At 38.6% G+C, this 9407-nt stretch overlaps 1 non-coding gene across 1 annotated transcript; it reads left to right on the top strand.

Moving 5' to 3' along the window:
- Positions 1-1310: 1310 nt before the first annotated feature.
- On the top strand, positions 1311-1417 carry LOC126008259 (U6 spliceosomal RNA). Its single transcript, XR_007495598.1, has one exon. It is a non-coding gene; the product is annotated as a U6 spliceosomal RNA (small nuclear RNA).
- The last annotated feature ends 7990 nt before the right edge of the window (positions 1418-9407 follow it).

Genomic DNA, 9407 nt, shown 5'->3' with positions numbered 1-9407 from the left:
ATGCACTTATAAATCACTCCTGGCTCAGGGGACTACATGGGACACTGGGGATTGAACCAAGATCCATCCTGAAACAGCTCTACCACTGTGCTATCACTCCAGCTCCTCAATTTCCAGTTTTTTAAAGAATCTCCATATTGGTTTCCATAACAGCTGGATTAGATGGCATTCCCATAGCAGTGAATGAGAGTTCCTTTCTCACCGCATCCCCACCAGCACTGATTGTTCTTGAATTTTTTGTGATGTGTGCCAGTCTCTGTGGCATGAGATGGTACCTCATTGTTTTGACTTGCATCTCCCTGATGATTAGTGATGTTGAGAACTGTTATGTATCTTTTGGCCATTTGTATTTCTTCCTGGAGGAAGTATCTGTTCATTTCTTCTCTCCACTTTTTGATGGGGTTATGTTTTTTCTTGTTGAGTCCTGTCAGAACCTTGTATATCTTAAATATTAACCCCTTATCTGATGGGTATTGGATGAATAATTTCTCCCATTCGTAGGTGGCCTTTGTAATCTAGTCACTATTTCCTTTGAGATGCAGAGGCTTCTTAGTTTAATATAATTTCATTTGTTTATCTCTGCTTCCACTTGTTTGGACAGTAATGTTTCCTCCTTGAAGATACCTTTAGAAAATGAGAGAAGATTTTTACAACTGACAGTGGGGACCAAAGTATTAGGGCATTTTACATGGCCAATCTGGGTTTTAATCCCCAGTACTATATATGGTCCACAGAGTCTGCTAAATTGATCCCTCAGAAGATAAATACAAGTAACCCTGAGCATTATTTGGTCTCTCTCTCTCTCTCTCTCTCTCTCTCTCTCTCTCTCTCTCTCTCTCTCTCTCTCTCTCTCACACACACACACACACACACACACACACACACACACACACAACAAAAGTCTTTTATAAAATAAAACTGGTATTTTGAGGTAGGCCAACACCCAGTGATGCTCAGGGGTTACTCCTAGCAATGCACTCAGAAATTATTCCTGGCTTAGGAGACATACGGGATGCCAGGGATTGAATCCAGGTCCATCCTGGGTCAGTTGTGTGCAAGGCAAATGCCCTTCCGCTGTGCTATAACCCTGGCCTCTAAAACTTACATTTTGAACTGAAATAAAATAGTGTCTGAAATTAAAATTATCACTTGGAAAGTATTAAAAAATTTAATAAAACAGCAGGTAGAATTTAAGGAAATTTTTTATACTGTATCACAGAAAGATAAGTAGAAAGTGTGAAAGCAACATTATAATATATAGAGAGTGCATAGAAATCTTCACAAGAGAAACTTTAAAAAATAAAATAGGAGTGCTCGCTTCGGCAGCACATATACTAAAATTGGAACGATACAGAGAAGATTAGCATGGCCCCTGCGCAAGGATGACACGCAAATTCGTGAAGCGTTCCATAATTTTTTGCACTGGTGATGGGTGGTGTTCTTTACATGACTGAAACCCAAACACAATCATGTATGTAATCAAGGTGTTTAAATAAAAAAAATAAAATAAATAAAAAATAAAATAGGAGGGGCCGAGATAGCACAGTGGTAAGGCGGTTGCCTTACATGCGGAAGGTCGCTGGTTCAAATCCCGGCATCACATATGGTCCCCCAAGCCTGCCAGGGGTGATTTCTGAGCGTAGAGCCAGGAATAACCCCTGAACATTGCTGGGTGTGACCCAAAAACCAAAAATAAAATAAAATAAAATAAAATAAAATAAAATAAAATAAAATAAAATAAAATAGGAAGAACATAGTAGGAAAATTGTGAACAGATAAAAGCTAAAACTGATCTTTCTAGAATTGAAGAAAACAGCCTATTTTGAATTGAACTAAGTGGTATGAGCCCAGCAGTACCATTTCTTCTCATCAAAAAGCAACAAAACAACACATACAAAAGCAGCACCACTCTACAAAAGTTACAAAGGAAAAGCAACACAGAACCCCCACTATATCTTGTGACTGAGATGCTAGTTCTGAAGACCCAATGAAGATCAGCAACCTACATAGCCTCTCTGTTTAGGACTTTAGAGAGCATGTAGGTTTTTTTGTTTATGTTTTTAAACTATTTTTATTTTGACTACAGTGGATTACAAATCTTTCACAGTAATGTTTAAGGTACATAGTGACATTGAATCAGGGGCATAACCACCACCAATGTTGTCCTCCCTTCACTCCTGTTCCCAGCATGAATCCCATATCCCCCTGGGTTCCTAGTATAAGTGGTCCCCTCTGTGGCTAGCATGTTGTAGATTGGGTATCGACTCTGTTGTCATTGGCTTTGAATTTGGTGTTTAAGTTTGATCATTTCTTTATTTCGACTCAATGTTCATACAAATGTTTGCTTTTGGTATCCTCCATTATTTCCCCCTCAGTTTGTGAGGCAAAACAAAATGATTTAAGTTATGAGATTCTGTTAGAAGGAAAGAAAAAAGAGGGGGGCAAAAACAAACAAGCAAAAAAATGGCAGGAGTCATTCTAGAGCAGGGGTCTCAAACTCAATTTACCTGGAGGCTGCAGGAGGCAAAGTCAAGGAGAAGCAGGGCCGCATAAGGGATTTCACACACACACACACAAAAAGTCCTCAAATGTGATTATTAACAGTTTTAATTTTTTTTTGAACATGAATAGAACATTGAGTGAAGATCATGAACAGTTCTTCTGAACATGGCATCTTTTGCCTATTCCTGGCTGCCAGAGACTTGACAGCACTTCTTCTCACAAATCTGAACCACATTTGGCTTTAGAGAGGAAGCAGTTGAGACCCTCAGCATGGCTTGAAGATGAAAAAATGGGGAGAAGAAATGAGCAGACACTTTGATAAAAAAAAAAAAACATACAAATGGCCAAAAGGCACATGAAAAAAATGCTCCTCATCACTAATCATCAGGGAGATACAAATCAAAACAATGATGAGATACCATCTCACACCACAGAGATTGGCACACATCACAAAGAATGAGAACAATCGGTGCTGACGAGGATGTGGAGAGAAAAAAACTCATATCCATTGCTGGTGGGAATGCCATCTAGTCCAACCTCTATGGAAAACGATATGGAGATTCCTCCAAAAACTAGAAATTGACCTCCCATACGAACCAGCTATACCACTCCTAGGAAAAATCCCTAGGAACACAAGAATACAATACAAAAACCCCGTCCTCACACCTTTGTTTATTGCAGCACTATTCACAATAGCCAGACTCTGGAAACAACCAAGATGCCCTTCACCAGACGAATGGCTAAAGAAACTGTGGTACATATACACAATGAAATATTATGCAGCCGTCAGAAGAGATGAAGTCATGAAATTTTCCTATACATGGATGTACATGGAGTCTATTATGCTGAATAAAATAAGTCAGAGGGAGAGAGAGAGAGAGACGCAGAATATTCTCACTCATCTATGGATTTTAAGAAAAATAAAAGTCATTTTTGCAACAATCCTCAGAGACAATGAGAGGAGGGCTGGAACTTCCAGCTCACTTCACAAAGCTCACCACAAAGAGTGGTGAGTGCAGTTATAGAAATAACTATACTGAGAACTACCATAATCATGTGAATGAATGAGGGAACTGGAAAGCCTGTCTAGAGTACAGGTGAGGGTGGGGTGGGATGGAGGAAGATTTGGGACATTGGTGGTGGGAATGTTGCACTGGTGAAGGGGGGTGTTCTTTACATGACTGAAACCTAATCACAATTATATTTGTAATCAAGATATTTAAATAAATAAAAAATACTAAAAAAAAGTCTAGACCTGTACTTTGACTTATTAAAGTTCATTGTGGAGAATAAGTTTTCACACAAATATGTGCTCCCAAAAAGGCACATGGTGCACTTAAACATTTGGGAAAGCTCAGGGAAGTGGGGAGCAATTCTCTCAAAAATTTCCCATGCATGTCTGCTTTTCCACTAATCTCCCTGAACTTGGCTTTGAGATCAGAGTTGTATTGCAGGTCAATGAGCTGCATTTGAAGCACAGGAGGGGCATCTTGCACATCAAAGAAAAAGGGATCCACAAAAATTTGGAAAGTGGCTCTGTACTTTTTGAAGTCTGCAAATCTGTGATCAAATTCCTTCTCTAGCTTAAATATAGCATCAACATATTTCTCACCACTGAATGGTATGCCTGCATCCACAAGTTTCTTGCATGCTGAGAAATGGCAAAGGTTTGTCTGAGAGAGCTGGGATTTCCATAACACAAGTTTTGTGGAGAATGCTCTCACGTTGTCATAGGCAGCACTGATAAGCTGCCCCGGGCCTTGTAACATCTTGTTTAGTACATTCAGCTTATGTGTGATGTCAACAAGAAAAGCTAAGTCCATGAGCCATTTGTGATCACTCAATTATTCTCATCCTTCTCCGTGAAGTTTTTCACTTCTTCTCTCAACTCAAAAAATCTTTTCAGGACATTTCCCCTGTTGAGCCAACATACCTCGGTGAAATAGAGCACATCTCCATATTCTGACTCCATTTCCTCTAAAAAAAGCATGGAACCTCCTGTGCTTTAAGCCCGTGGATCTGACTTGGTTGATAAATTTCACAACAACAGACATCACATTGTCACACGGCAGGCATTTACTGCAAAGGGCCTGCTGATGGATAATGCAATGAAGAGCAATGGCCTTCTCCACGCCCCCCTCTTAAAGTTTTTTTTTTAACAAGTTCCACCAGTCCATTTTTCTTCCCTGTCATCGATGGCGCTCCATCGGTTATTATTCCAACAAACCTCTGCCATGGCAAACTTGCATTCTCAATGGCATCACACAGATGTGAAATATCTCATTAGCAGTGGTCTGGCCATGCATTGGAATTATTGTGAGCAGCTCTTCTGTCAATTCAAAATTGCAATCAACACCACGGACATAAATTGTGAGCTGCGCAGTGTCTGTTATATCTGTGCCCTCGTCAAGAGCAACTGAGTCTGCACCAAAACATTTGGCTTTCTCACACAGTTGATGATAAATGTCACCTGACATGTCAGAAATGAGCTCTGCCACAGTGTTGGCAGAAAGGCTGATTTTGCTAAACTGACCTTTCTTTTCCAGACAGACAATACTTGCAGCCTGTAATATGCATTTTTAACAAACTCTCCTTTTGTGAATTGTTTCCCTGCCTTAGCAATCATCTCAGTAACTATGTAACTAGCTTTGACTGATGCAACATTCTCTTTGGTTGCTTTCTTGAAGAAATTTTGTTGCCTCATTAGACATGCTTTAAGACTGGCAACCCACTTGACTCTCTCATTTCCTTGATATTTTGCACATTCCTCAGCATGTTTAGTTGAATAATGGCATTTCAAGTTGTATTCCTTGTGCACTGCAACTTTCTTGAGCAAAGAAGACATGTGGGGATGCCCTTGTGCTCAACAAAGAAATACTGCATCTCCCACTTTTCCTGAAATTGTCTGTGCTCGTCATCAATCTTTCTCTTCACTGCAGGCTTTGATGAAGTCATGATGAAGGTATGATAAAATCTAATTCTGTAATAAACTTCTCTTCCTTTTCTCCCTTCTCTCCCTTTGGCCTCCAATAATGCAAGGGACAGCAGGCAGGAGCAGCGGAAATGACGTCTATGCTAGGCGCAAAGTATTCACGATTACTTGCTTACCGAATATTCGCAATAAAAATCGCATTAGTAAGCAAAAACTGCTCGGGGTATGCGAATGTTTAATGCAATTTTTCTCACTAATGCGATTTTTATTGCTATTATTTGGTAAGCAAGTAATCGCAAATACTGCAATATTTGAAAGCCAGCCGTGGGCCACAAAATGTTGTACGGAGGGCTGCAAACGGCCCGTGGGCCGTGAGTTTGAGACCCCTGTTCTAGAGGCTATAAATATCAATTTCGGAGAAGGGAAAAAGGAATAAAAACATAACAATACAAAAAATCAATTTAAAAAAGCCCCGAAATCACCACAGCAATAAAGACAACAACCAAACAATAACCACAGTCCTGAGATAAAAACAAACAAAAACAAAAAACAAGCAACACATTGGTGATGGAAATGTTGCACTGGTGATGGGTGGTGTTATTTAGATGACTGAAACCCAAACACAATCATTTATATAATAAAGTTGTTTAAATGAAAAAAATTTTAAAAATTAAAATTAAAATAAAAAATAAAACCATAAAAAACAAGCAACAATAATAACAAAAAATTAATTTGTGTGTTTTGTATGGGCACAGTAAATATTGGGGAGATTAGAGAGGGAATTCCCTTGACCTAAGAGATACAGGGTTTCTCCACCCTTGAAGTATACTGTCCTGGGAATAACTACAGGCTCTATACATGCTCTTATTCTCTCCTTTAGGTTCTTTTGTGATGTTTGGAAACTTTCCACTCAGTTGTGGATGATAAAATCAGGCCTCTGTAACTAGAGATCTTGGTATTTGCACAGGACCTAGAATGGAACCTAGGATGGAGTCTTCCTTTACAGTTCTAGAAGTTCTGTTCCATCACTGTTGTTTTAATGTCTTCTATAGTTGGTGGTCTTGATTTTTGCACCTATCCTAGGACAAAGCCTAGGATAGCGTCTTTTATTATGTTTCCAGAAGTTCTGCTAGTTGCAGTTGTTAAGGGGCATATATTAAAGCTGTTTAAAGAATTCAAGAAACCACAGAATGTACAACCTAAAACACTGCAGAGAATAAGAGAGTAGAAATAAAAAAAATTTAATAAAAAATACTAGGACTAGAACTGAAGAAAAATCTAAGTAAAGAGAGTCTGATATTAGCAGAATATGGAATTTTTCAAGAAACATATAAAGACAAATAATACCTAAACTACAACCAACACTCCTGCTGACCCATGCCCTTCTTCCCCCCCCTCCAAATGTGGACTGTTGCATGTTACCAGATTGAGCTCCGGAAGGACCCTTCACTGCTGCAAATCATTTCTCAAACTCAACAAGACCAAGGGATGTGATGAAAATATGCCTTGAATTTCATCCTCACAAGAATATCTCAAAAGACTTACTGGGGAAGCCTATATTTCCTTTATACATTTAATACCTCTATAATAATATCTCAGTCTATTTATTCCCAAATGTAAGGTAGTCTCTTAAATCACTTTTTAATTACTTTTTTTTTTTTTTTTTTTGTGGTTTTTGGGTCACTCCCGGCAGTGCTCAGGGGTTACTCCTGGCTCCATGCTCAGAAATTGCTCCTGGCAGGCACGGGGGACCATATGGGACGCTGGGATTCGAACCGATGACCTCTTGCATGAAAGGCAAACGCCTTACCTCCATGCTATCTCTCCAGCCCCTTTTTAATTACTTTTTAAAAAATTATTTATTTTATCTATTCATCAATATATATTTCCCTTAATGTCAACTGTTTTGGTTCTGCTTGGTATGAAAACCGAAAAGAAAAAGTCTTGCCTGGGATAAAAGCTCAGGTCAAAACCACGGCACAGAGATAGTGTAGCCTGTCATTCTTTCCCCCAAATGCACCAACAATATAAGATGGCACGTTTCCTTTTTGCAAAAGCATACTATAAAAGGGGAAATTTTATGTATAGAAACAAGCTTTTATCTGCTAGGAATAAGATCTTATACATTTTATAATCCAGGGTGCCTCCCACCCTGAACATGTGTCATGTAGACCCAACTTAGACTTCATGTGATCTTTCATGGACAGTCCAAACCTGAATCCTAGATCCCAGACATAGAACTGACACAGTTCCCTGCAACAGCACCAGGAACCAAACTCCCCCTGGGAAATTCCTAATACTGCTCTGGCATTGACATGCCAGTTTTAATATGATATCCTGTCAATGAGAAAATGGCAACAACTTGAACTAAGAGCAGGTTGTCTCATCACCTAATGGTAAGATAAAATCAGAAGATATGTTGTCCTTTGCTCTGTGCAAAAACCAAGATTGCTAACTACAGAAAACTGACTTTTAAAACCATGACTAGGCAGAACTTATCCTGGAACCAATAAGAAGGATCCTAGCCTTGGCTTCGGCCAAGGATTTGTACAATAATTAAGATCTCTAATTCCAGAGGTCTGACTTTGACAACTGCAACTGAGCAGAACTTCTGGAAACATAATGAAAGACTCTATCCTAGGCCTTGTCCTAGGATCTGTACAAAAACCAAGACCACTAATTACAGAAGACTGATTACAACAACAGTGATGGAACAAAACTTCTAGAACTGTAAAGAATCTATCCTAAGTTTCATCCTATGACCGGTGAAAATACCAAGATCTCTAGTTACCAAGGCCTGATTTTATCATCCACAACTGAGTGAAAAGTGTTCTGGCACCATATAAAGACATTGGGGTGTTCAAATGAGCGTGTATGGAGCCTGTAGTTGTTACCATGAGAGTATGCTTCAAGGGTGGAAACCCTAGGCCAAGAGAATTCCCTTTCTAATCTCTCCAATACTTACTGTACCTATGCAAATAAAAAGGAAGGGGAAAATAAAGCACGAAACCTTGCCACACCAGCCCCCTCCTTTCTCCTTTTTTCTTTTTTTCTTTTCTTTTCTTTCTTTTTTCTTTCTTTTTCCTTTGTTGTTGTGCTTTTTGTGTAATTGCTGGTTTTGTTTTTTTGTTTTTTATGTTTTGTTTGTTTTGTGTTGTTGTTTTAGTTTAGTTTTGGTTTTGTTTTGTTGTTGTTGTTGTTGTTGTTATTTTCTTCTTTTACCCTCTTCTTTTGAATTGATATTTATAATCTCTAGCTATCTAGAGTTTTCCCAGTTTTCTATTTTTTCTTTCCTTTTTTTTTCAAACAGAACCACATAACTTGAAACATCTGTTCTGATGCAAAAATTGAGGTGGGGGGGGGGAATGGATGGTACCAGGACAAAACAGTCGTATGATCATTGAGTAGAAATAAAATATGATCAGACTTAATCACCAAACTGAAAGTCAATGATAACAGAATCTATACCCAATCTACAACAAGCTTTACACAGAGGGAACCAGTTACACTAGCAGTCTGGGGGTAGGAGGCAAAGGAGGGAGATATAGGATGCATGCTGGGAACTGGAGGGAGGACAGCACTGGTGGTGGGAATGCCCCCTGATTCATTGTCACTATATACCTTAAATAGCACTGCGAAAAGCTCATAATTCATTTTATTCACAATAGAAATTAAAATAAAATAATACCTAAGCATGAAATTATAGAAAATTAGAGACAATGTAAAAATTTGATAAAAAGAGAAAATTTCTTACAATAATGTGGCCATCACATTGCTTTCAATGCTAACAGACTTAATAGAACTGAAACTGTTTCATTTAACTTTTATTCTGTCGTAGTTGTTGTTAGCCTTTTAGATAAAAACAATTTAAGGATATTTTCCTTCACTTCTACAGATGTTATTCTATTAACATCAGCTCAGGCCTCCTGACTAGCATTTATTAAGATAAAAAAACAAAGCCCCACCCCTAAGG

This window comes from Suncus etruscus, chromosome 4 (genome assembly GCF_024139225.1).
Source record: "Suncus etruscus isolate mSunEtr1 chromosome 4, mSunEtr1.pri.cur, whole genome shotgun sequence".
Classification (NCBI taxonomy): Eukaryota; Metazoa; Chordata; class Mammalia; order Eulipotyphla; family Soricidae; genus Suncus; species Suncus etruscus.
This window is presented reverse-complemented; position numbering and strand designations above follow the sequence as displayed.